The 24682-nt window shown below is 50.3% G+C and overlaps 1 long non-coding RNA gene across 1 annotated transcript; it reads right to left on the reverse strand.

The window, feature by feature from the left end:
• Positions 1-7174: 7174 nt before the first annotated feature.
• LOC126991388 (uncharacterized) lies at positions 7175-10558 on the reverse strand. The gene is made up of 3 exons (XR_007745465.1): positions 10498-10558; positions 8482-8595; positions 7175-7391 (listed from the first exon to the last, which is right to left on the reverse strand). It is a non-coding gene; the product is annotated as an uncharacterized LOC126991388 (long non-coding RNA).
• Between the last annotated feature and the right edge of the window lie 14124 nt (positions 10559-24682).

Below are 24682 nucleotides of genomic sequence, written 5' to 3' on the forward strand. Positions count from 1 at the left end.
GCTGGTGTCATTTGGCCAGCAGATGATGAAGCAGTGGCTGGTGTCATTGGGCCAGCAGATGATGAAGCAGTGGCTGGTGTCCTTCGGCCAGCAGATGATGAAGCAGTGGCTGGTGTCATTGGGCCAGCAGATGATGAAGCAGTGGCTGGTGTCATTGGGCCAGCAGATGATGAAGCAGTGGCTGGTGTCATTGGGCCAGCAGATGATGAAGCAGTGGCTGGTGTCATTGGGCCAGCAGATGATGAAGCAGTGGCTGGTGTCATTGGGCCAGCAGATGATGAAGCAGTGGCTGGTGTCATACGGCCAGCAGATAATGAAGCAGTGGCTGGTGTCATTCGGCCAGCAGATGATGAAGCAGTGGCTGGTGTCATTGGGCCAGCAGATGATGAAGCAGTGGCTGGTGTCATTGGGCCACCAGATGATGAAGCAGTGGCTGGTGTCACTGGGCCTGCAGATGATGAAGCAGTGGCTGGTGTCATAGGGACAGCAGAAGATGAAGCAGTGGCTGGTGTCATTGGGCCAGCAGATGATGAAGCAGTGGCTGGTGTCATTGGGCCAGCAGATGATGAAGCAGTGGCTGGTGTCATTGGGCCAGCAGATGATGAAGCAGTGGCTGGTGTCATTGGGCCAGCAGATGATGAAGCAGTGGCTGGTGTCATTGGGCCATCAGATGTGGAAGCAGTGGCAGGTGTCACTGTCCCAGCAGATGATGAAGCAGTGGCTGGTGTCATTGGGCCAGCAGATGATGAAGCAGTGGCTGGTGTCATTGGGCCAGCAGATGATGAAGCAGTGGCTGGTGTCATTGGGCCAGCAGATGATGAAGCAGTGGCTGGTGTCAATGGGCCCCCAGATGATGAAGCAGTGGCTGGTGTCATTGGGCCAGCAGATGATGAAGCAGTGGCTGGTGTCATTGGGCCAGCAGATGATGAAGCAGTGGCTGGTGTCATTGGGCCAGCAGATAATGAAGCAGTGGCTGGTGTCATTGGGCCAGCAGATGATGAAGCAGTGGCTGGTGTCATTGGGCCAGCAGATGATGAAGCAGTGGCTGGTGTCATTGGGCCACCAGATGAGGAAGCAGTGGCAGGTGTCACTGGGCCAGCAGATGATGAAGCAGTGGCTGGTGTCATTGGGCCAGCAGATGATGAAGCAGTGGCTGGTGTCATTGGGCCAGCAGATGATGAAGCAGTGGCTGGTGTCATTGGGCCACCAGATGTTGAAGCAGTGGCTGGTGTCATAGGGCCAGCAGATGTTGAAGCAGTGGCTGTTGCCGGAGCAGCTGATGGTATCTTTTCCACAAGTAATGAACAATGTGGGCCAGCAGATGATGAAGCAGTGGCTGGTGTCATTGGGCCAGCAGATGATGAAGCAGTGGCTGGTGTCATTGGGCCAGCAGATGATGAAGCAGTGGCTGGTGTCATAGGGCCAGCAGATGATGAAGCAGTGGCTGGTGTCATAGGGCCAGCAGATGTTGAAGCAGCGGCTGGTGTCATTGGGCCAGCAGATGATGAAGCAGTGGCTGGTGTCATTGGGCCAGCAGATGATGAAGCAGTGGCTGGTGTCATTGGGCCACCAGATGAGGAAGCAGTGGCAGGTGTCACTGGGCCAGCAGATGATGAAGCAGTGGCTGGTGTCATTGGGCCAGCAGATGATGAAGCAGTGGCTGGTGTCATTGGGCCAGCAGATGATGAAGCAGTGGCTGGTGTCAATGGGCCCCCAGATGATGAAGCAGTGGCTGGTGTCATTGGGCCAGCAGATGATGAAGCAGTGGCTGGTGTCATAGGGCCAGCAGATGATGAAGCAGTGGCTGGTGTCATTGGGCCAGCAGATGATGAAGCAGTGGCTGGTGTCATAGGGCCAGCAGATGATGAAGCAGTGGCTGGTGTCATAGGGCAGCAGATGATGAAGCAGTGGCTGGTGTCATTGGGCCAGCAGATGATGAAGCAGTGGCTGGTGTCATTGGGCCAGCAGATGATGAAGCAGTGGCTGGTGTCATTGGGCCAGCAGATGATGAAGCAGTGGCTGGTGTCATTGGGCCACCAGATGAGGAAGCAGTGGCAGGTGTCACTGGGCCAGCAGATGATGAAGCAGTGGCTGGTGTCATTGAGCCAGCAGATGATGAAGCAGTGGCTGGTGTCATTGGGCCAGGAGATGATGAAGCAATGGCTGGTGTCATTGGGCCAGCAGATGATGAAGCAGTGGCTGGTGTCATAGGGCCAGCAGATGATGAAGCAGTGGCTGGTGTCATTGGGCCAGCAGATGATGAAGCAGTGGCTGGTGTCATTGGGCCAGCAGATGATGAGGCAGTGGCTGGTGTCATTGGGCCAGCAGATGATGAAGCAGTGGCTGGTGTCATAGGGCCAGCAGATGATGAAACAGTGGCTGGTGTCATTGGGCCAGCAGATGATGAAGCAGTGGCTGGTGTCATTGGGCCAGCAGATGATGAAGCAGTGGCTGGTGTCATTGGGCCAGCAGATGATGAAGCAGTGGCTGGTGTCATTGGGCCAGCAGATGATGAAGCAGTGGCTGGTGTCATTGGGCCAGCAGATGATGAAGCAGTGGCTGGTGTCATTGGGCCACCAGATGAGGAAGCAGTGGCAGGTGTCACTGTGCCAGCAGATGATGAAGCAGTGGCTGGTGTCATAGGGCCAGCAGATGATGAAGCAGTGGCTGGTGTCATTGGGCCAGCAGATGATGAAGCAGTGGCTGGTGTCATTGGGCCACCAGATGATGAAGCAGTGGCTGGTGTCATAGGGCCAGCAGATGATGAAGCAGTGGCTGGTGACATTGGGCTAGCAGATGATGAAGTGGCTGGTGTCACTGGGCCACCAGATGATGAAGCATTGGCTGGTGTCATTGGGCCAGCAGATGATGAAGCAGTGGCTGGTGTCATTGGGCCAGCAGATGATGAAGCAGTGGCTGGTGTCATTGGGCCAGCAGATGATGAAGCAGTGGCTGGTGTCATAGGGCCAGCAGATGATGAAGCAGTGGCTGGTGTCATTGGGCCAGCAGATGATGAAGCAGTGGCTGGTGTCATTGGGCCAGCAGATGATGAAGCAGTGGCTGGCTTCTCTGGGCCAGCAGATGATGAAGCAGTGGCTGGTGTCATTGGGCCAGCAGATGATGAAGCAGTGGCTGGTGTCATAGGGCCAGCAGATGATGAAGCAGTGGCTGGTGTCATTGGGCCAGCAGATGATGAAGCAGTGGCTGGTGTCATTGGGCCAGCAGATGATGAAGCAGTGGCTGGTGTCATAGGGCCAGCAGATGTTGAAGCAGTGGCTGGTGTCATTGGGCCAGCAGATGTTGAAGCAGTGGCTGGTGTCATAGGGCCAGCAGATGTTGAAGCAGTGGCTGGTGTCATTGGGCCAGCAGATGATGAAGCAGTGGCTGGTGTCATAGGGCCAGCAGATGATGAAGCAGTGGCTGGTGTCATACCAGCAGATGTTGAAGCAGCGGCTGGTGTCATTGGGCCAGCAGATGATGAAGCAGTGGCTGGTGTCATTGGGCCAGCAGATGATGAAGCAGTGGCTGGTGTCATTGGGCCACCAGATGTTGAAGCAGTGGCTGGTGTCATAGGGCCAGCAGATGTTGAAGCAGTGGCTGTTGCCGGAGCAGCTGATGGTATCTTTTCCACAAGTAATGAACAATGTGGGCCAACAGATGATGAAGCAGTGGCTGGTGTCATTGGGCCAGCAGATGATGAAGCAGTGGCTGGTGTCATTGGGCCAGCAGATGATGAAGCAGTGGCTGGTGTCATAGGGCCAGCAGATGATGAAGCAGTGGCTGGTGTCATAGGGCCAGCAGATGTTGAAGCAGTGGCTGGTGTCATTGGGCCAGCAGATGATGAAGCAGTGGCTGGTGTCATTGGGCCAGCAGATGATGAAGCAGTGGGTGGTGTCATTGGGCCAGCAGATGATGAAGCAGTGGGAGGTGTCACTGGGCCAGCAGATGATGAAGCAGTGGCTGGTGTCATTGGGCCAGCAAATGATGAAGCAGTGGCTGGTGTCATTGGGCCAGCAGATGATGAAGCAGTGGCTGGTGTCATTGGGCCAGCAGATGATGAAGCAGTGGCTGGTGTCATAGGGCCAGCAGATGATGAAGCAGTGGCTGGTGTCATAGGGCCAGCAGATGTTGAAGCAGCGGCTGGTGTCATTGGGCCAGCAGATGATGAAGCAGTGGCTGGTGTCATTGGGCCAGCAGATGATGAAGCAGTGGCTGGTGTCATTGGGCCACCAGATGAGGAAGCAGTGGGAGGTGTCACTGGGCCAGCAGATGATGAAGCAGTGGCTGGTGTCATTGGGCCAGCAAATGATGAAGCAGTGGCTGGTGTCATTGGGCCAGGAGATGATGAAGCAGTGGCTGGTGTCATTGGGCCACCAGATGAGGAAGCAGTGGCAGGTGTCACTGGGCCAGCAGATGATGAAGCAGTGGCTGGTGTCATTGGGCCAGCAGATGATGAAGCAATGGCTGGTGTCATTGGGCCAGCAGATGATGAAGCAGTGGCTGGTGTCATTGGGCCAGCAAATGATGAAGCAGTGGCTGGTGTCATTGGGCCACCAGATGTGGAAGCAGTGGCAGGTGTCACTGGCCCAGCAGATGATGAAGCAGTGGCTGGTGTCATTGGGCCAGCAGATGATGAAGCAGTGGCTGGTGTCATTGGGCCAGCAGATGATGAAGCAGTGGCTGGTGTCAATGGGCCCCTAGATGATGAAGCAGTGGCTGGTGTCATTGGGCCAGCAGATGATGAAGCAGTGGCTGGTGTCATTGGGCCAGCAGATGATGAAGCAGTGGCTGGTGTCATTGGGCCAGCAGATGATGAAGCAGTGGCTGGTGTCATTGGGCCAGCAGATGATGAAGCAGTGGCTGGTGTCATTGGGCCACCAGATGAGGAAGCAGTGGCAGGTGTCACTGGGCCAGCAGATGATGAAGCAGTGGCTGGTGTCATTGGGCCAGCAGATGATGAAGCAGTGGCTGGTGTCATTGGGCCAGCAGATGATGAAGCAATGGCTGGTGTCATTGGGCCAGCAGATGATGAAGCAGTGGCTGGTGTCATAGGGCCAGCAGATGATGAAGCAGTGGCTGGTGTCATTGGGCCAGCAGATGATGAAGAAGTGGCTGGTGTCATTGGGCCAGCAGATGATGAGGCAGTGGCTGGTGTCATTGGGCCAGCAGATGATGAAGCAGTGGCTGGTGTCATAGGGCCAGCAGATGATGAAGCAGTGGCTGGTGTCATTGGGCCAGCAGATGATGAAGCAGTGGCTGGTGTCATTGGGCCAGCAGATGATGAAGCAGTGGCTGGTGTCATTGGGCCAGCAGATGATGAAGCAGTGGCTGGTGTCATTGGGCCAGCAGATGATGAAGCAGTGGCTGGTGTCATTGGGCCAGCAGATGATGAAGCAGTGGCTGGTGTCATTGGGCCACCAGATGAGGAAGCAGTGGCAGGTGTCACTGTGCCAGCAGATGATGAAGCAGTGGCTGGTGTCATAGGGCCAGCAGATGATGAAGCAGTGGCTGGTGTCATTGGGCCAGCAGATGATGAAGCAGTGGCTGGTGTCATTGGGCCACCAGATGATGAAGCAGTGGCTGGTGTCATAGGGCCAGCAGATGATGAAGCAGTGGCTGGTGTCATTGGGCTAGCAGATGATGAAGCAGTGGCTGGTGTCACTGGGCCACCAGATGATGAAGCATTGGCTGGTGTCATTGGGCCAGCAGATGATGAAGCAGTGGCTGGTGTCATTGGGCCAGCAGATGATGAAGCAGTGGCTGGTGTCATTGGGCCAGCAGATGATGAAGCAGTGGCTGGTGTCATAGGGCCAGCAGATGATGAAGCAGTGGCTGGTGTCATTGGGCCAGCAGATGATGAAGCAGTGGCTGGTGTCATTGGGCCAGCAGATGATGAAGCAGTGGCTGGTGTCTCTGGGCCAGCAGATGATGAAGCAGTGGCTGGTGTCATTGGGCCAGCAGATGATGAAGCAGTGGCTGGTGTCATAGGGCCAGCAGATGATGAAGCAGTGGGTGGTGTCATTGGGCCAGCAGATGATGAAGCAGTGGCTGGTGTCATTGGGCCAGCAGATGATGAAGCAGTGGCTGGTGTCATTGGGCCACCAGATGATGAAGCAGTGGCTGGTGTCATTGGGCCAGCAGATGATGAAGCAGTGGCTGGTGTCATTGGGCCAGCAGATGATGAAGCAGTGGCTGGTGTCATAGGGCCAGCAGATGATGAAGCAGTGGCTGGTGTCATAGGGCCAGCAGATGTTGAAGCAGTGGCTGGTGTCATTGGGCCAGCAGATGATGAAGCAGTGGCTGGTGTCATTGGGCCAGCAGATGATGAAGCAGTGGCTGGTGTCATTGGGCCACCAGATGAGGAAGCAGTGGCAGGTGTCACTGGGCCAGCAGGTGATGAAGCAGTGGCTGGTGACATTGGGCCAGCAGATGATGAAGCAGTGGCTGGTGTCATTGGGCCAGCAGATGATGAAGCAGTGGCTGGTGTCATTGGGCCAGAAGATGATGAAGCAGTGGCTGGTGTCATTGGGCCAGCAGATGATGAAGCAGTGGCTGGTGTCATACGGCCAGCAGATGATGAAGCAGTGGCTGGTGTCATTCGGCCAGCAGATGATGAAGCAGTGGCTGGTGTCATTGGGCCAGCAGATGATGAAGCAGTGGCTGGTGTCATTGGGCCACCAGATGATGAAGCAGTGGCTGGTGTCACTGGGCCTGCAGATGATGAAGCAGTGGCTGGTGTCATAGGGACAGGAGAAGATGAAGCAGTGGCTGGTGTCATTGGGCCAGCAGATGATGAGGCAGTGGCTGGTGTCATTGGGCCAGCAGATGATGAAGCAGTGGCTGGTGTCATTGGGCCAGCAGATGATGAAGCAGTGGCTGGTGTCATTGGGCCAGCAGATGATGAAGCAGTGGCTGGTGTCTCTGGGCCACCAGATGATGAAGCAGTGGCAGGTGTCATTGGGCCAGCAGATGATGAAGCAGTGGCTGGTGTCATTGGGCCAGCAGATGATGAAGCAGTGGCTGGTGTCATTGGGCCACCAGATGATGAAGCAGTGGCTGGTGTCATTGGGCCAGCAGATGATGAAGCAGTGGCTGGTGTCATAGGGCCAGCAGATGATGAAGCAGTGGCTGGTGTCATTGGGCCACCAGATGAGGAAGCAGTGGCAGGTGTCATTGGGCCAGCAGATGATGAAGCAGTGTCTGGTGTCATAGGGCCAGCAGATGATGAAGCAGTGGCAGGTGTCATTTGGCCACCAGATGTTGAAGCAGTGGCTGGTGTCATAGGGCCAGCAGATGTTGAAGCAGTGGCTGTTGCCGGAGCAGCTGATGGTATCTTTTCCACAAGTAATGAACAATGTGCTGGGATGGTCTCTAGCAATACAGCAGCGGGGCTGAAAAAAAGCGTCATATATTAGTCATGATTAATGCATGTAACTTAACCCCTTAACTGCGTATTTCCTACAAGAAAACATCACCAAACTACAGAAATGGAACAAATAGTGGCTGCTACAATTCAGTGAAGAAAATGTAGTCCAACACCTTGGGAGGGGATATCCAGCATACCAATACCACATGGGAAACACTCCACTATCCACCGCAGAGGCAGAGAAAGACCTGGGACTATTATGTAACCAGGCTAGCAGTGGAAGCCAAATCCATGCCAATCGTAGCGGATGGGTTAAATAGGTACGTAGTTGAAGAAAAAGGGTCTTAAAGGTGAAATGTTACTTATTAACATAAATATTCCACTATTTGTTATTGGTTGTAAAATAATTGACTGATAAAGTGTGTATCTGCAAAGAATATGAATTTAAGAGTGATTAATAAATTGTTTTAATGAGAATATAAAAGTTTTTGCCAAAAACATACAGGCCAGTCAATATTTCAGTGCTGCTTGACTGTTGCTGCTGTCCTATCCCTAACATCATCAGCTGTGTCAAAGCTGAATGGCTCTGGTACCCCTTCAAATACATGAGGCGAGCAGCCTATGATATCATACACCAGTTTATCTACCACAGTTAATGTCTGCGTATCTGTGGTGCCACACGTGCTGGGGGAGATGTCGTTGTTATGAAGGGGCAGGGGTAAACCAGTGTATGCTGTGAGGCCTTGGTGTGGAAGTTCCCTGTCTGAACTGTGCAGCTAATCCCCCATACAGTGAGGGCCTTTTTTACTCCCTCAGGGGCTGTGCAGCTGAGAGAGTGGTGTACATGAGTGTCAATGTGTGAGTGAGTGTGTGCCTGTCTTGGCTACCACCCTTCATTGGGGGAAGACAGCCAAGGTATTTAGATAGATTGATAGTCATTGACAGATGAACATCAAAAAAGTTTCTATATCAAATATACAGTTCACTGCTATGAACTTATTAATTTTAAGCTGAAATAAAGGCATTGTGGCCAGTATAGCTGCATTCTGTGAGCACTTAAAAAATTAACTAATATAAGTTTTACATTTAAAGACATAACAACTAAAAAAAAATACCAGTGCCGCTGCTCATTCTTGCACTTGGCAATGCAAGGCTTTGATTTTTGTTGTACGTTGTACCAACGCCTCTCACAGTCATCCTGCGTACGGGGTCCACTCCCAGGGAAGGCACTGTCTGGGTATAAATGTAAAGCAAGTTTCTTAATCGTTTCACTATGGCATGCTATTTATTTCCCATACCTTCTCCAATAACATTTAATACTTGCTGTGATGGAAAGCTAAATCAGTACCGGTATTTTATTTACATGCATCAAAAGATATTAACTTTTTAGTTGTTATGAACATGGCCATAAATACTACTTTTCATTACCTACTTTTCTAAAATGCTTTTCTCTAAGTAGGATGTTATTACACAATACAGCTATTCAAAAAAATTCAAAGCATTAATCTTAATTCCATTCTTTTGAGTACTTCTAACCTAACATTATATCACCAGAAACAGTTTGACCAATGCTATCAAAATAATATTTTAATCTTACTTTACCATTCTCATCAAATCTACCTATTCCGATATAGTCTTAACATAAAATACTTGTAAACGTGTTGAGAGTCTGGCTTGCCCAACCCACCCACGCCCCCCCAAAAATATAAATAAGGAATAAATAAAATAACAGGTAAATATGACCACTCTCTTATACTAACCCCCTTTCCACCCTAACAAACTTGGGAGCCTACCATGTTAGGTTAGGACGTGTTAGGTAGGACAGGTTTAGCAGGAGTTGGTTTAGTTATGTTAGACTGTTGAGGGAGTGGGGGTTGCAGCAGAAATGGTCATGGTGATGCTATTCACGTGGAGCAGTAGGAAAAAGTATGTCCTGTTTGGAAACTCTGTGGTTGTGTTTGTATACAAAAATACCCATTTGACGAGGTTAGGTTAGTTTGCAAGTTACTTGAATCATGAATATGTGAATATGTATCAAAAAAATAAAAGCGTTAACCTTAATTTCATTATCTTGAGTACATTCCAATCCAACATTATATCACCATAGTCTGTTTGACCAATACTATAAATATACTATTTTAATCTTACTTTACCATTCTCACGAAACCTACCTATTCCCATATAGTCTTGACATAAAGTACTTGTAAAAGTGTCCATAGTCTGGCATGCCTAGCATACCCCCCCCCCCCCAAATAAAAAAATAAACAAATAACAATAAATAAAGAATAAAAAAAGGGCAAACTTGGCATGTTAAGTTAGGATGTATTCGGTAGGACGGGGCAGGTTTGGCATGGTTAGATTGTAGTGACACGACTTGCCTGATGGGCGAGCCTCTCATAACCCACTTAGCCAGCGGGTTACCTCTTTGGCCGACCGGTAAAGGAGTGGCTCTCCCGTTACGCTGGTCGCGGGCTCGATTCCCGGCGCCGGCAAACCTTTCCTTGTCTGGATTAATTTCTCGTGTGTTTCGTTACACGCAGTGGCCGTGTGGGAGTGTTGTAAAGAGAAAAATCCTGGCATTTCACTGGTGGCAAAAGCGGTGGGCATCCTCTCCTGTGGTTCTGTTGTGTCACCCCGAGAGGGTAACAGGTAGAGTGATGGTCCATGCTCTCCGAAGTTCATAGAAAATGGGAACTCAACACACACAAATTAATCTAAATAGGAATGGGGAGCCGTGTAGTGACACGACGTGCCTGATGGGCGAGCCTCCCATAACCCACCTAGCCAGCGGGGTACCTCTTTGGCCCGTTACGCTGGTCGCGGGTTCGATCCCCGGCGCCGGCAAACCTTTCCTTGTCTTGATTAATTTCTGGTGTGTTTCGTTACACGCGGTGGTCGTGTGGGAGTGGAGTAAAGAGGAAAATTCTGGCATTTCAAGGTTTAGTTATGTTAGGTTGTTGAGGGAGAGGGGGTTGTGGCAGAAATGGTCATAATGAAACTATTCAGATACATAATAAAAAGGTATGTTATGTTTGGAAAGTCAGTGGTTGTGTTATTATGCAAAAAATACCCACTTGATTAGGTTAGGTTGGTTTGTAAGCTAATTGAACCATGAATATGTGATTACCAACCTTGTTACAGCTTCTGCCACTTCAGTCCACACTCTCTTCTTATCCTCAGGGGTGATGCTCTTTCGTAACACCCTCTGATTATACGTATTATATTCTTGAATTTGATGTAAGAAGACCGTTTCATCTGACGACCAATTAAACTTACTCCTTTTCTGCGCTGGTTCTCCGGCCCGTAGATGTGCTCATTGGGGCAGATGACGTGGTTATGGTGCGGTAATTTCAGCAGAGCAAGTCGTGACGCAGGAGGGGAGATAAGGGTATTGACGAGTGACGGAGTAAAAGCAGCCTTTGAGGCTGCTTCTATCTGCCACAAAACTCAATATTTTCTTGTGTTTGCCATTTATTATGTTTCTGTTGTACATTTATACATGTTTTCTTTATTTTTCTTTTGAAATATTTACTTAACTCACGTCGGATGTTTACGTTTTGCACAGAGGCGTCCTTAGCAACGAGCCCGCCATAAAGAAGAAGAAGAAGAAGATAATAGTTGCCAGCATTTGCTAATACTTACACTCAAAGCTGACGAGGATAGCTTTTACTCTTAATAATTTGAAACTATTAACTTTGATAGTAACTTTAAGAGTAAAAGTTAATAGCTCTCGAGGACACGGGCCCAGGTATTATGAGTTGTGTTGGCTGCGGGCGGGTAGGGACGCCTGCGGGGTGTTCTGCGGTTCGTCGCGTTGATGTTTGCTGATAGCAGGCGATGCTTCAGCCAATTGCCAGGCTGTTGCCGCCCCTGGACACTCGTGGGTGGCAGCTGCAGGGGAAAAGGAGACGTGGCAGGAGGGCGAGAATCAGAAGTATTTGAAGGACGCAGTTTGGAGAGGCGAAGGGTTAAAAAAGGAGGGAGCCGGAGTGACGAAGTGCCCGGGGATGTTGCTTGTAATGAGCTGAGAGAGGTACTTAACGCCACTCGTCTGTCTTGCAGGGCCTGTGAGGTGGCTGGCAACAAGCGTGCCTGGCCGCCTGACGGACTGACGGGCTGTCCGGCTGACGTGGAGTGCCGCCCCGACGGTAAGTAGATTTGAGTGTCATATTTGGCGCCTGAAGTATATGGCGATGCCGGGCTGTGACGGATGGATATATATACGTGAGCTGCGTGGGTGTGGAGTGGAGGCGTGTGGGTGTGGGGGGTGGTAGTGTTGGAGATGCGTCGGTGGGTCGCAGTGTGGGGGTGTGGAATCCTTGTGTGTGGGAAGGGCGTAGGCGTGTGGGTTGATGTGAAGGGGGATGAGGCAGAGCTGATTTGTGCTCTGAGGGGGAGATGAGATGAGGGGAGGACCGACACACACACACACACACACACACACACACACACACACACACACACACACACACACACAACGGCAGCAGCGGTGTGACGCCGATTTTCAAAAAAGGAGACAAGTCAGCCACCTCAAATTATCGCCCAACTAGCTTAACATCAGTTGTAGGAAAGATGTTGGAGTCAGTTATAGCCGGGAGCATTCGGGACCATCTAGAAAAACATAATTTAATTCATGATTCACAGCATGGATTCACAAAGGGCAGGTCTTGCCTTACTACCCTGTTGTCCTTCTACACTAAGCTGATCGAGGCGGTTGACCGAGGTGAAAACTATGACATATTGTATCTAGATTTCAGTAAAGCTTTCGACAAAGTCCCTCATCACTGGCTATAACTAAAACTACAGGCTCACGGCGTAGATGGTAAGGTTTTGAACTGGATCAGGGCGTGGCTTAGTGGTAGGAAGCAGAGAGTGCAAATCAATGGTAAGAAATCTGAATGGGGCAGTGTTGCGAGTGGAGTCCCTCAAGGGTCGGTGCTGGGTCCTCTGCTTTTTATTATTTACATCAATGACTTGGACACAGGAATTAGTAGTGATGTCAGTAAGTTCGCAGATGATACCAAGATCGGTAGAGTAATCCAATCAGACAGGGACGCTAGCGTTCTCCAGGATGAACTTGACAGACTATATGATTGGGCGGGGAAGTGACAGATGGAATTCAATGTCGGGAAGTGTAGCATTCTGAGTGTAGGTTAGAATAATCCCTCACACAATTACTTCTTAAATGACACTCCTCTAAGCAGGTCTGGGAGTGAGAGAGACTTAGGAGTCCTAGTGAGCGCTGACCTCCGTCCTAGGGCTCAATGCAGTCAGGCTAAAAATCGTGCCAACTGAGTACTGGGTTTCATCTCAAGGAGCGTAAGCAATAGGAGCGGTGAAGTCATCCTCAAACTTTACTTAGCACTAGTTAGACCTCATCTCGATTATGTAGTTCAGTTATGGTCCCCTTACTATAGAATGGATATCAAGATGTTAGAATCTGTACAGAGGAGGATGACAAAAATGATTCAGGGGGTGAAAAACTTGCCTTATGAAGACAGGCTGAAGCATTTAAATCTACACTCTCTAGAAAGGCGAAGGTTGCGAGGAGATTTGATCGAAGTATATAAATGGATGAAGGGCTTTAATAAAGGGATTGTCAATAAGATTTTGAGAGTAAAAGAGCCAGGTAGGACGCGTAGCAATGGTTTTAAGTTAGACAAATTCAAATTCAACAAAGACATAGGCAAGAAATGGTTCACCAATAGAGTGGTGGACGAATGGAACAGGCTTGGGAGCCATGTTGTGGGTGCCAATACCGTAGATACATTCAAGAAGAGGTTAGATAAAGCCATGGATGGTGATGTAAGGTGGGGTTGAGTGTACAGGAGCTGCCTTGTATAGGCCAATCGGCCTCTTGCAGACGCCTTACGTTCTTATGTTCTTATGTTAATCCTTCCCCACGGCAGAATGCATTACCCTCAAGCTTTAGTATTCCAATATATGTATAAATCCGGCCCGTAACAGCGGGCCCGTCACTCCTCGCTTTAAATACAGGCGGCACCTTCGAGTGGCAACCTTTCAGCCAGCAGATGGGCGGGGGTTCGGTTCCCGTCAGCACCGCCAGAGGGCAGCACTGAGGCGAGTCGAGCTGCGTGCCGACCCTTTGAAGCTTTGACTTTAAGAATAATCAAACCCAAAGGGGACAGACTAAGAGAAACTATGGTACATCAGCTTCACATCGTACTTTAACAATACCCATGAACACCTGTTAGGCATAAGTAAGGAGGCGCGAGCTTTGTTGTACTGGAATCTATTCTTTTACGTGGTTAAAACTATCAATGATTTTCTATTCGACTGACTAAAGACCTTCAGTTGACCAGCTCTAGGCCAGACAAGGGGAGGAAGTAGGGGGAAGCGGATCGTTTTGAGAGAATGGCGTTCTGAGAACCATGTTTGTCGATCGTGACAGCTTTCTGGTCCCGTCTCAGGGCGGTCCACGCGCACGAAGACGTGGTGCAGGTGTCGAGTCCTGGTTGACGAGAGGTCTTCTTCGGGGAAGAGCGAGGCTGCACCGGCTGGAGGCTCTCGGCACACCTTTTGCGGCGGGTGGCGAAGTCCTGCCGCAGGCGGTGTCAGGTGTGGGCGCTAGAAGTTCGCCTGGGAGCCGGAGGTTGGTGCCGTACACTAGCTCAGCCGAGGAGTGGTGCAGGTCTTCCTTCAGGGAGGACCTGATGCCGAGGAGGACCAAGGGAAGAGCCAGGGACCAGTTGTCGCGTTGGGTGGAGGCCATGAGGGAGGATTTCAGCTGCCGATGTAAGTGCTTGACCATGCCGTTAGCCTGCGGGTGATAGCTTGACGTTCTGTAGCGGCGGATGCCGAGGAGGGTCATAACTTTGTTCCACACGTTAGCCTCAAACTGGCCGCCGCGGTCTGAGGTGAGGCTGAGAGGAACGCCGAACCTGGAGACCCAAGTAGCGATGAAGGCGTGGGCGACGGCGTCCGTAGTGATGTCAGCGATGGGGGCGGCCTCGGGCCAGCGTGTGAAACGATCCACGCAGGTGAGGATGTAGCGGTGGCCTGCAGAGGGTGGCAGGGGACCAACAAGGTCGATGTGGACATGGTCGAACCGTGACGGGCGTGAAGGTGCCGGGTGGAGAGTGTGTGTGTCGCGTCACCTTGGAGGCTTGGCAGTCAGTGCAGGTTTTGGTCCATAGTCTGACGTCTTTGTTAATTCCCTCCCAAATGAAGCGGGATGTCATCAGGCGCTGCAAGGCTCGAATGCCAGGATGAGAGAGGTCGTGAAGCTGACGGAAGGCCTGGTAGTGGTGTCGCTGTTGCAGGTAGGGACGGATGGTGGCCGTGGAGACGTTAGCGTAGAGAGTGACCTTGGTGCCTGGGAGTGTGATTTTCTTCACTTTAAGCGTCGGGTTGTCCAGAAGCTTCTCCAGCTCTGCGTCGCCGGACTGATCGGCAGCTATGGCGGCGTAATCAAGTGATGAGGACGTCACAGCGGTAATGTTGCGTGAGAGGGCGTCAGCTGGAGCGTTGTCCGCACCTTTGATGTACCGGGTGTCAGTGGTGAACTGCGAGATGTAGTCCATGTGGCGGAGTTGACGTGGGCTATAAGAGTCTTTGTTCCTCAGGAAGGTTGTAGTGAGGGGCTTGTGGTCGGTGAACACGTGGAAACGCCGGCCTTCAATGAAGTAGCGGAAACGTTTGACAGCCTTGGAGATGGCGAGAAGTTCCCGGTCGTAAGCGCTGTACTTGGCTTCAGACTTAGAGAGCTTACGGGAGAAGAAGGCGATAGGCTTCCAGGCGTTGTCGATGAACTGTTGTAGGACAGCACCAGTCCCAGTGTCGGACGCGTCTGTTGCTATGGAGATCTCCGGGTCATGGGCAGGGAAGGACAGCATGACTGTGTCCCTGAGAGCCTTCTTAGCAGCGAGAAAGTCGGCGTCAGCGTCCGGAGTCCAGGCGAGAGTGACAGACTGGCCACGCTTGCAGGGCTTCACCATGGCGTAGAGGGGCTGGAGCATGAGAGAGCAGTGTGGGACGAAGCGGTTGTAGAAGTTAACCATACCCAGGAATTCCTTGAGTTGGCGCTGGGTGGACGGCTTCGGGAACTGCTGGATGGCTTCAGTCCTCGAGTTGAGTGGAGCGATGCCCTCTGGAGTAACAGTGTGGCCAAGGAAGGTGAGGGAAGTAACACCGAGCTCAGACTTAGAACATAAGAACATAAGAACGCAGGAGTCTGCAAGAGGCCGGTAGGCCTGTACATGGCAGCTCCTTTGACCCTAAGCTCCCGTGTATCTAACCCCACCTAATATCGCTGTCCATGAATTTATCTAGTCTATTTTTGAATGTGACAATTGTATTGGCACTCACCACATGACTGCTAAGCCTATTCCACTCATCCACCACCCTGTTAGTAAACCAATTTTTGCCTATGTCCCTGTTGAATCTGAATTTATCCAGTTTAAACCCATTACCTCGTGTCCTACCCGGTTCTCTTACCAACAAAACCTTATGAATGTCTCCCTTATTAAAGCCCTTCATTCATTTATAAACCTCGATCATGTCTCCACGCACCCTTCGCCTTTCTAGAGAATGCAAGTTTAACTGTTTGAGTCTTTCCTCGTATGGCAAGTTTCTCAACCCCTGAATCATCTTAGTCATCCTCCTCTGCACTGATTCTAACATTTTGATATTCATTCTATAGTAGGGTGACCAGAACTGAACCGCATAGTCAAGATGAGGTCTAACTAATGCTAAATATAGTTTGAGGAAGACCTCGGGGCTTCTGTTGCTTACGCTCCTTGAAATAAATCCCAGTACCCTATTAGCTCGATTTCTAGCTTGAATGCATTGTGCCCTTGGACGGAGATCAGAGCTCACTAAGACCCCTAAATCCCTCTCGCACCCAGACCTACTTATGAGAGTGTCATTTAAGCAATAGTTATGTGAGGGGTTGTTCCTACCTACACTCAGTATACTGCACTTCCCTACATTGAACTCCATCTGCCATTTATCCGCCCAGTCATATAATCTGTTGAGTTCACCTTGGTGAATACTAGCGTCCTGATCCGACTCAATTACTCTACCGATCTTCGTATCATCTGCAAATTTACAAACATCACTACTAATTCCTGTGTCTAAGTCATTGATATAAATAATAAACAAAAGTGGACCTAATACCGAACCTTGTGGGACCCCACTCGTAACACATCCCCAGTCAGATCTTTTACCATTGATTTGCACTCTTTGCTTCCTATTGCTAAGCCACGCCTTGACCCAGCTCAAAACTTTACCCTCTACTCCGTGAGCCTGTAATTTAAGCAACAGTCGTTGGTGAGGAACTTTGTCAAACGCTTTACTAAAATCAAGATAGATTACATCATAATTTTCATCTCTGTCAACCGCCTCAAATACTTTATTGTAGAAGGACAAGAGATTGGTGAGGCATGACCTACCTTTGTGAACCCATGCTGCGAGTCGTGAATTAAGCTATGTTTCTCTAAATGCTCCCGAATGTTCCTGGCTATTATGGACTCCAGCATCTTCCCTATAACCGATGTTAAGCTAATTGGGCGATAGTTTGAAGCAACTGACCTGTCCCCCTTTTTAAAAATCGGCGTCACATTACCTACTTTCCATAGGCTCGGCACATAGCCAGTATTTACCGACATCTTAAAGATGTCGGTTAGTGGGTCACTGATTACATCACCTAACTCCTTTAATACCCTCGGAAATATCCCGTCAGGACCTGGCGACTTGTTCTTCTTAAGCTTATCTATCTCATCCTGAACTACTTGCCTGGTTATGATTATATCCCTCAATTTATCGCCATCCCCGCCCTCGTACACCTGAACTCTTTCCGGTATAGTCGTTCGATCCTCCTGTGTGAATACTGAAAGGAAGTAGTCGTTCAACAATGTGCTCATATTTTCGTAATTTTCTACTAGCTCCCCTGTGTTTGTTTTCAGCGGTCCAATTTTCTCCCGTGTTTTTGTTCTATACATCTGAAAGAAGCCCTTAGGATTACTTTTCGCCTCATTTGCTACTTTGATCTCATAGTTCTTTTTTGCTATCCTGGTGTTTTTCTTAACTAATCTAGATAGTTCGACGTACCGGCTCCTGAGATGTGTTTCCTCATTCTTTATTTTCTGATAAATTCCCTTCTTTAACCCAATCTCGTGTTTTAGTCCACGAGTCATCCACTTAGGATCATTGTTTTCTTTTCTACGTGTTCGCTGTGGTATATGCTGTTCTTGCCCCTCTACTATTACTCTAACTAAATTATTGTAAGACATTTCAACCTGGTTCTCCTGGCTCTCCAATCCGCAGTTCTGGCCCTCATGAATCCCTAAATTATCCCAGTTTACCCCTTCAAGATGTCTTCGAGGCCCCTCGTAGTTTGCTCTTCTAAAATCTGGCACTAACACTGGGTTTGGTTCGCGGGTTACCGCCCAGTCTAAGCTAAAACGAACCGTTCTGTGATCACTATTTCCTAACTCTCCGCCCACCTCCAACTCACGTAGCAAGTTCCCATTATTGGTTAGGACTAAGTCTAATATGTTATCTCCTCTGGTAGGCTCAGTAACTACCTGCTTAAGGAAATTATCTTGTATAACTTCAAGAAAGTCCTCGGCTTCCAGGTCACCCACTAGATCTTCCCAGTCTATATTCCTATAATTAAAGTCCCCATTACGCAGACATTTCTACTCATACCTGCCTGCCAATCTCCTGTAGTAATATACTCGTGTCCTGCCTGATAAGGTTGGGAGGCCTTTATATAACTACTAGAGTTAGTTTTTTTATACCATAGTAAACGTCCACCCAAACTGATTCTGAATCCATGTTAGTTTTGACTGAGTTATTAACTAAACATTTAAGTGAGTCTTTAACATATAGCGCAACTCCACCTCCCTTTCTGCCCCTTCTGTCTTTGTGAAACATCTGATAACCCGTTATTTCAAATTCTGATCTAAAATTTCTATTAGCAGTGTCTATCCATGTCTCAGTGATCGCTATTATGTCAAAATTTTCTGAACAAGCTTCACCCCTTAGTAAGTCTATCTTGTTTCTGAGGCTCCTGCTGTTAGTATAGAAGATTCTTAGCCCGTCCTCTGTTACTCCCCTAGAATTACTTCTAAGCTGCCTGGTTATATTATGAGCTAGATGTCCCCTCCCATTACTCCTCCCATTGCTCCCATTACTCCTCCCCCCCTCGCCTATACTAAAAAATCCCTCAGGGTACCAAGTGCTCGCTCAAGGGAGTCTGAGAGAGCCTCAACACCCTTGAACGTCAAGTGTATCCCGTCACGGGCGTAGAGGGCGTCGTTGCCAAAGAAGAGGTCCCAATTATTGTCGACGAACAGCCACCCATTGCGCCCGCAGTGCTCAGCAAGTCTGCTGTTCACTGCTATCGCCCTGGACAGCCATCCATCGCCAACGCCCCTCCTTGGCAGGACGCCACACACTACTGGCAGCCCACCAGCGTCACGTACCCTGCCTAACAATTCTCTAAAACGCCTGAGAAGGTCCTCGCTTGGCACACGAGAAACGTCGTTTATGCCATAGCTGAGAAAGACAATGGGGTTTGATCCCTCGCTTGCCATACACGCCTCAATCCTGTCTGATATATGGCCCACCCCTGCCCCTGGGAAACACACCCTCGTCCTGTTCTTATCCTTGGAGCAAAAATACCTGTCAACATAACGAACCTGACTATCACCAACAACAAGAACCCGACGGAGCGGGAAGGGAGGGGAGGGACCTGCTGTGAAGAACGAGGAGAAATTGTGGAAGAGGTGGAAGGTGGAAAGGGGGAGGAGGAGGAGGAAGAGGAAGAAGGAGAAAGGGAGGGTGAGGTGGTGGAGGGAGGAACGGACGAGGAGAGGGATGAGGAAGAGGGGGAAAGAAAGGTAAGGGACAGGTGTTGGAGGGAGGGACGAGCGAGGAGGCGGAGGACAAGGAGGAGAAAGAGGGGGAGGAGGAGGAGGAGAGTGGGCGGGAAGAGGGGAGAGGGGGACGGAAGGAAGGCGAGGAATTGGAGGCGGAGGAGGAGAAGGGGAGGGGGAGGAGGAGGAAGGAGGAGTAGGTGAAAGGGAGAGTGAGGTGGGGGAGGGAGGGACGGACGAGGAGAGGGAGGAGGAAGAGGGGGAAGGGGAAGGTGAAGGACAGGTGTGGGAGGGAGGGACGAGCGAAGAGGCGGAGGAGAAGGAGGAGAGAGAGGGAGAGGAGGAGGAGGAGGAGGGTGGGCGGGGAGAGGGGAGAGGGGGGACGGAAGAGGAAGGCGAGGAGGAGGAGGAGGAGGAGGAGGAAGAAGAGGAGAAGGAGGGGTGGGAAGCGGGGAGATCGGAGATGGTCGAGGAGGAGGAGGAGGAGGATGGGAGGGGCTGCTGTGTGGGTGAAGACAATAGTGGAGGGGAGGAGGACGAGGAAGAAGAGGAAGAGGAAGGGGAGGAGGAGGAGGCGGGGCTTGTTGCTACTGCACTAACCAGTAAGTGTACCTGGGCGGCGAGAGTCGTAATCCTATTCTCTAACTCTATGATCCTCTGATCATCCTTCTGAGTCTTAACGCAGAACCTACAAACGTCCTTGGAAAGAAAGTACTGCTTGGCCATGCGAAGGCCACACCCAGAACAACGCTTGAGGGACGTCATGGTGAAGATATGGGCGAGGCAAGACGGAAACAATTAGGCGCGTTAAGACGATAACAAAGTACGCAGCTGCGGTGAGGTCGTCAGGTCAAAAATGTGTTTCTCGGAAAACAAACCAACAGCTGCTGTGAGGTCGCAGTCAGGTCAATTCCCCGGGGAAAAGGGTGTGTCTCGGGTAAAAAGGCGCGGTTATTTCTATCTACCAAGACAAAACATAGGCCAATATTAATATACTGAGAAATCACTTATGTAAAGAAGATAATAACTGTGTTCACTAGGTTTGCGCGGAAAGTGGATTATCTAGTGTTTTGTGTGGACTTAGAAATTAACGTAGCTTGGCGCGCCTGATTCACGTAGTCCTATTATCACAGCACAGTAAAGTATCCTAATAATAGAAGGAGAAGAAAACACTAAAGCAATATAAAAAACACAAAAGCAATATAAAACCGTGTAGCATTGGGTTGGCGTGAAAGAATGTTGAATTTAGTGCAGATGTGGGAAGCTTAATACACTTGTCCTAGGAGTAACTGTGGATCACTATCTAACTAAGTAAATACTAAATCAGAACACTTAGCGGTCTGTAGTAGAAGGCAGGGTAATCCTCCTGGTTTTGTGGTCCTCCAGTACAGCAGCAGTTCACAGAAGCACAGAACGCCTCACACCGCGAAAGCAGAGGAAAACAGAGGAAAGAGCGAGTTGGCACCACACAGCAGCGGGGCAAAGTCACGTGTGAACCCAAGGAAGGTCGCGCGCTGACCGAGGTTAAGCCCCTGTCCCTTTAAATGGCCAAGAGTAGGTGACAGAGAAGTGACATTTTTTTTATTCTAAGATATTTTTGAATGATTTTAGCATTTAAATATGCAGGAATGCTGAGGGGGTAAACTATCGATTTTTTACCCATGCTCGACCATGGCGGTACCTTACAGAAGCCTCTTGATGGTTTATTGAGGGCGGAGTCATGCTTGAAAAGGTGCAGCGGAACGTAAGTCAGGATGATGAAAAACGACGAAGGACAACTTTGGTTAACTAATAAGGATCATTAATGTCTTGTTTTTTATGCTTCTCGATGTTTTGCGAAGAAGAAAATTAAGAAAAATCGCTTGTGGAAGTTAATGAGACGAAGACACACTCACACCTACACACACACACACACACACACACACACACACACACACACACACACACACACACACACACACACACACACACACACACACACACAAACACACGCATATACCACCTCCTCTCCACACACACACACACAAACAAAGTGCAAATCATGCTAACGGTACCCAAGCTACATATAATTACTAGGAGTGCATGGCAAGCGAGTCAGTGCCGTGGTGGTCCTGGGAGAGGGAGTATGCATGTGTCTCTCGTGCTGCCCTGATGATAAACTGGCTCATTACTTAGGCATCTGTTGACACTTCGGTGGGGTGGGGAGAGAGAGAGAGAGAGAGAGAGAGAGAGAGAGAGAGAGAGAGAGAGAGAGAGAGAGAGAGAGAGAGAGAGAGAGAGAGAGAGAGAGAGAGAGAGAGAGAGATTATTATTATTATTATTTAGTAAATCTATTACGCCCAAGGGCGACATATCTATTGACATTTGTACAGCAAATTAGTTACATATCGGTGACTCGCAGGGCACGTTGCAAGTAACTTTGTGAGACATACGTACATAGCCTATGCGTATAATACCCATCCACGCCATCACACACACACACACACACACACACACACAGTACGTAAATAAATGGACATAAAGTACACACACACACACACACACACACACACACACACACACACACACACACACACACACACACGCAGGCAAGCAAGCAAAATATATACAAAGAACAAAATATATACAATTAACAGCCACCAAAATGCGGATATCTAGCAAGAACTGTGTCTAAGTTGTCTGCAGTGAGCAAATATTTACAAGTTTGGAGCATGGTCTGTCTGCGTGGGAGTAAGTTTGCTACTGTGGGGCACTCGAGGCAGTAGTGTTCAAGGGTGCTGGAGTTCGGTTGTTCGCACAGCTTGCAGGAGGAGTAGTGCGGCACATCCTCTTCTTGGGACACCTGCCACACTGGCCGGTATCCGAGCCTGAGCCGCGCACTCACAACATTGTGCCTCCGTACCGTGAGGCCGTGTCGGCGGTACTTGTGACGACACTGGAGCATGTTGTCGTGGTGCTAGATGGACCCACTGTTGGCCCGTTCTGCGTCATTGCGACGCACTGTCTTGGCGAGAGCAGCTGAGTATATACTGTGTCGTAGGCACCGGAAGGAGGGCACAGCATCCGCATCATGCAAGGCCAGTGTACAGGCCGTCTTGGCAAGACGATCCACCGTGTCATTACCAGCAAGCCCGATGTGGGAGGGCGTCCACACGAAGGACATGACAAGAGAGGAATCGCTGGCAATGGCTAGTTGACGTAGGACGTCCTGCACAAAACGGCCACAGCTGGGCCTAGGCGAGGAGAGGGCATGGAGAGCAGACTGGGAGTCACAGATTATAGCTCCATTTACTCTTCGCCGAGCAAGGAGAGTTATTGCATCCAGGATGCCGTGAAGTTCACAGAAGGTGGAGCTCGATGAGTCGGGTAGCCTGCGGCCGAGCTACTCACCCCCCACAGGCGGCTCCATGGTGGGGGAGAACATGGCACACGCTGCACTCCCGTCTGCCTCCACTGAACCGTCAACGTAGATGTGATGGACGGCGGGGACTGACGTGGACACAGCGGCGATGGTTTCTAGAGCCAAGTGCTTCTGCAGGAGGAGAGGGGAGTCTTTGGAGGTCGGTGTAAGTGAGACAGCAGGGAGGGGGACCCGGTATGGTGGTAAGCCAGGAACAGCTGCCTCCTCAGGGACGTTAATGACCAGATCACGAATGTTGTCACACACAGCATTGACGAGGTTGCGGCCACCCGGTCGAAGTTGGAGTCTGGGTGCGTCAGGGTCGAGCGATGTTCTGATGACTGCAGAGAAGCGTGGAGCAAGATAGGGAGAGCGGAGACACTTGACCGAGAAATATGTCACATTGGCATAAATCCTATCTGCAAGTGGAGGCAGGCCGAGTTCCGTCTGCATGTTGACTATGCGAGTGGAGAGAGGACACCCCAGGATAAGCCTCATGACTCGATTCTGGAATACCTCAAGGGGTCCTAGTGCTTTTCTGGGCAGATGACTTAGTGCAAGGGACAGATAGTCAACGACTGACCGAAGGAACAGGATGTAAAGAGTCCTCAGCACCGGGATGGAGAGACCCGTGGCATTGGTGGCAAGCCACTTGATAGGGGAAAAGCGGGGCTGCAAACGGTCAAGGAGGTCCTTCACGATGGGATGGATCTGTTGGCGAGCGGGTATGGCTGGGGTGATCCGGACTGGTGCGCCCAGGTATGTGTACTGCGTGCAGTGAGGGATGACATTCCCGCCCATGGTGAACGCTGGTAGTGGTCTGAGGTTGCGGAAGGAGAAGATCCTGCTCTTTTTCGGGGACATAATGAGCCCACAGGCGGTAGTAGACACATAGAAATCGTGAAGAAATAGCTGAAGATCATGAGGTGAGGCCGAGTGGATGCAGATGTCGTCCGCGTAACAGGTGGCAGTAGTTCCGGGGATGGCAGGAAGAAGAGAGAGTAGACGGTGCATCAGGACATTGAAGAGAAGAGGGCTTAGAACACCACCCTGTGGGGTGCCAAGCTCAAATCGTTCGCTGGAGCTGCATGCTCCCTTAAAAAAGACATGCGAGGTTCTAGAACAAAGATAACCACTTATCCACTTTAGAAGGCTTCCTTTAACACCGAACTCCACCAGTTGGTCAAGAATAATATCCCTGTTGGCTATGTTGAAGGCACTTTTGAGATCAAGGAAGGCAACCACGCTGGTTGGGGAGAGGCGGGCGTAGAGTTCTACGAGGCAGTGATGGGTACTTCGTTGTGGAAGGAAGCCATACAGACTAGGAGAGAGCTTATCCTTGAGGCGATGCATGAGTCGGGCAAGAATGATGCGTTCAAGCACCTTACTAAAGCAGGAAGTAAGGGAGATAGGCCTGAATTTATCTGTTCCAGGCTTCGGTATGGGCACAATTATGCTGGAGGTCCAGGCAGAAGGAACATATCCAAGGAGGAAGCAAAGACTGAAGAGCTTTAATAGAGGGTTACCAGGAACTTTCTGAAGGAGACGAAGCACTTGGAAGGTAATGACGTCATCGCCGGGGGCAGCGGTGTTTGTACCAGCAAGGGCACGTCGCAGTTCAGTTTCCGTTTATGGTAACTCATCCTCCTCATCCGAATTAAACAGTGCAGCCACCAGGCGGAGGTTGCGGACGTTGCGTTGGGAGGAAAGTGCCTCTTGCATATGAACAGGAAGATTACAAACTTGAGACTGTGCTGCCCAAGTATTGATGAGGTCCTGGGCATATTCCAGTGGGCTATGGTGGAGGGCGCAGGTGGGTTTTTTCTTGATGGTTCTGTTTATTAAATGCCACATGGTCTCGACGCTAGTCTGATGGATGATGCTGTCTGTATCCTTCTGCCATGACTCGGTGCAGGCGCACTTCTGTAGGGCAGTTAGGTCGTCCCTCGCCACCAGGTACTGACGTAGACGATCCGGTGTGGATTGTCTCTGAGAGTCGAGCCCAGCGTCAGCCGCCGTCCTTTCCGCTTGGGCATTGCGATGATCCAACGTCCAGGCATGGGCTACAGGGCG

Source organism: Eriocheir sinensis, unplaced genomic scaffold (assembly GCF_024679095.1).
Source record: "Eriocheir sinensis breed Jianghai 21 unplaced genomic scaffold, ASM2467909v1 Scaffold27, whole genome shotgun sequence".
In the NCBI taxonomy this organism is placed as follows: Eukaryota; Metazoa; Arthropoda; class Malacostraca; order Decapoda; family Varunidae; genus Eriocheir; species Eriocheir sinensis.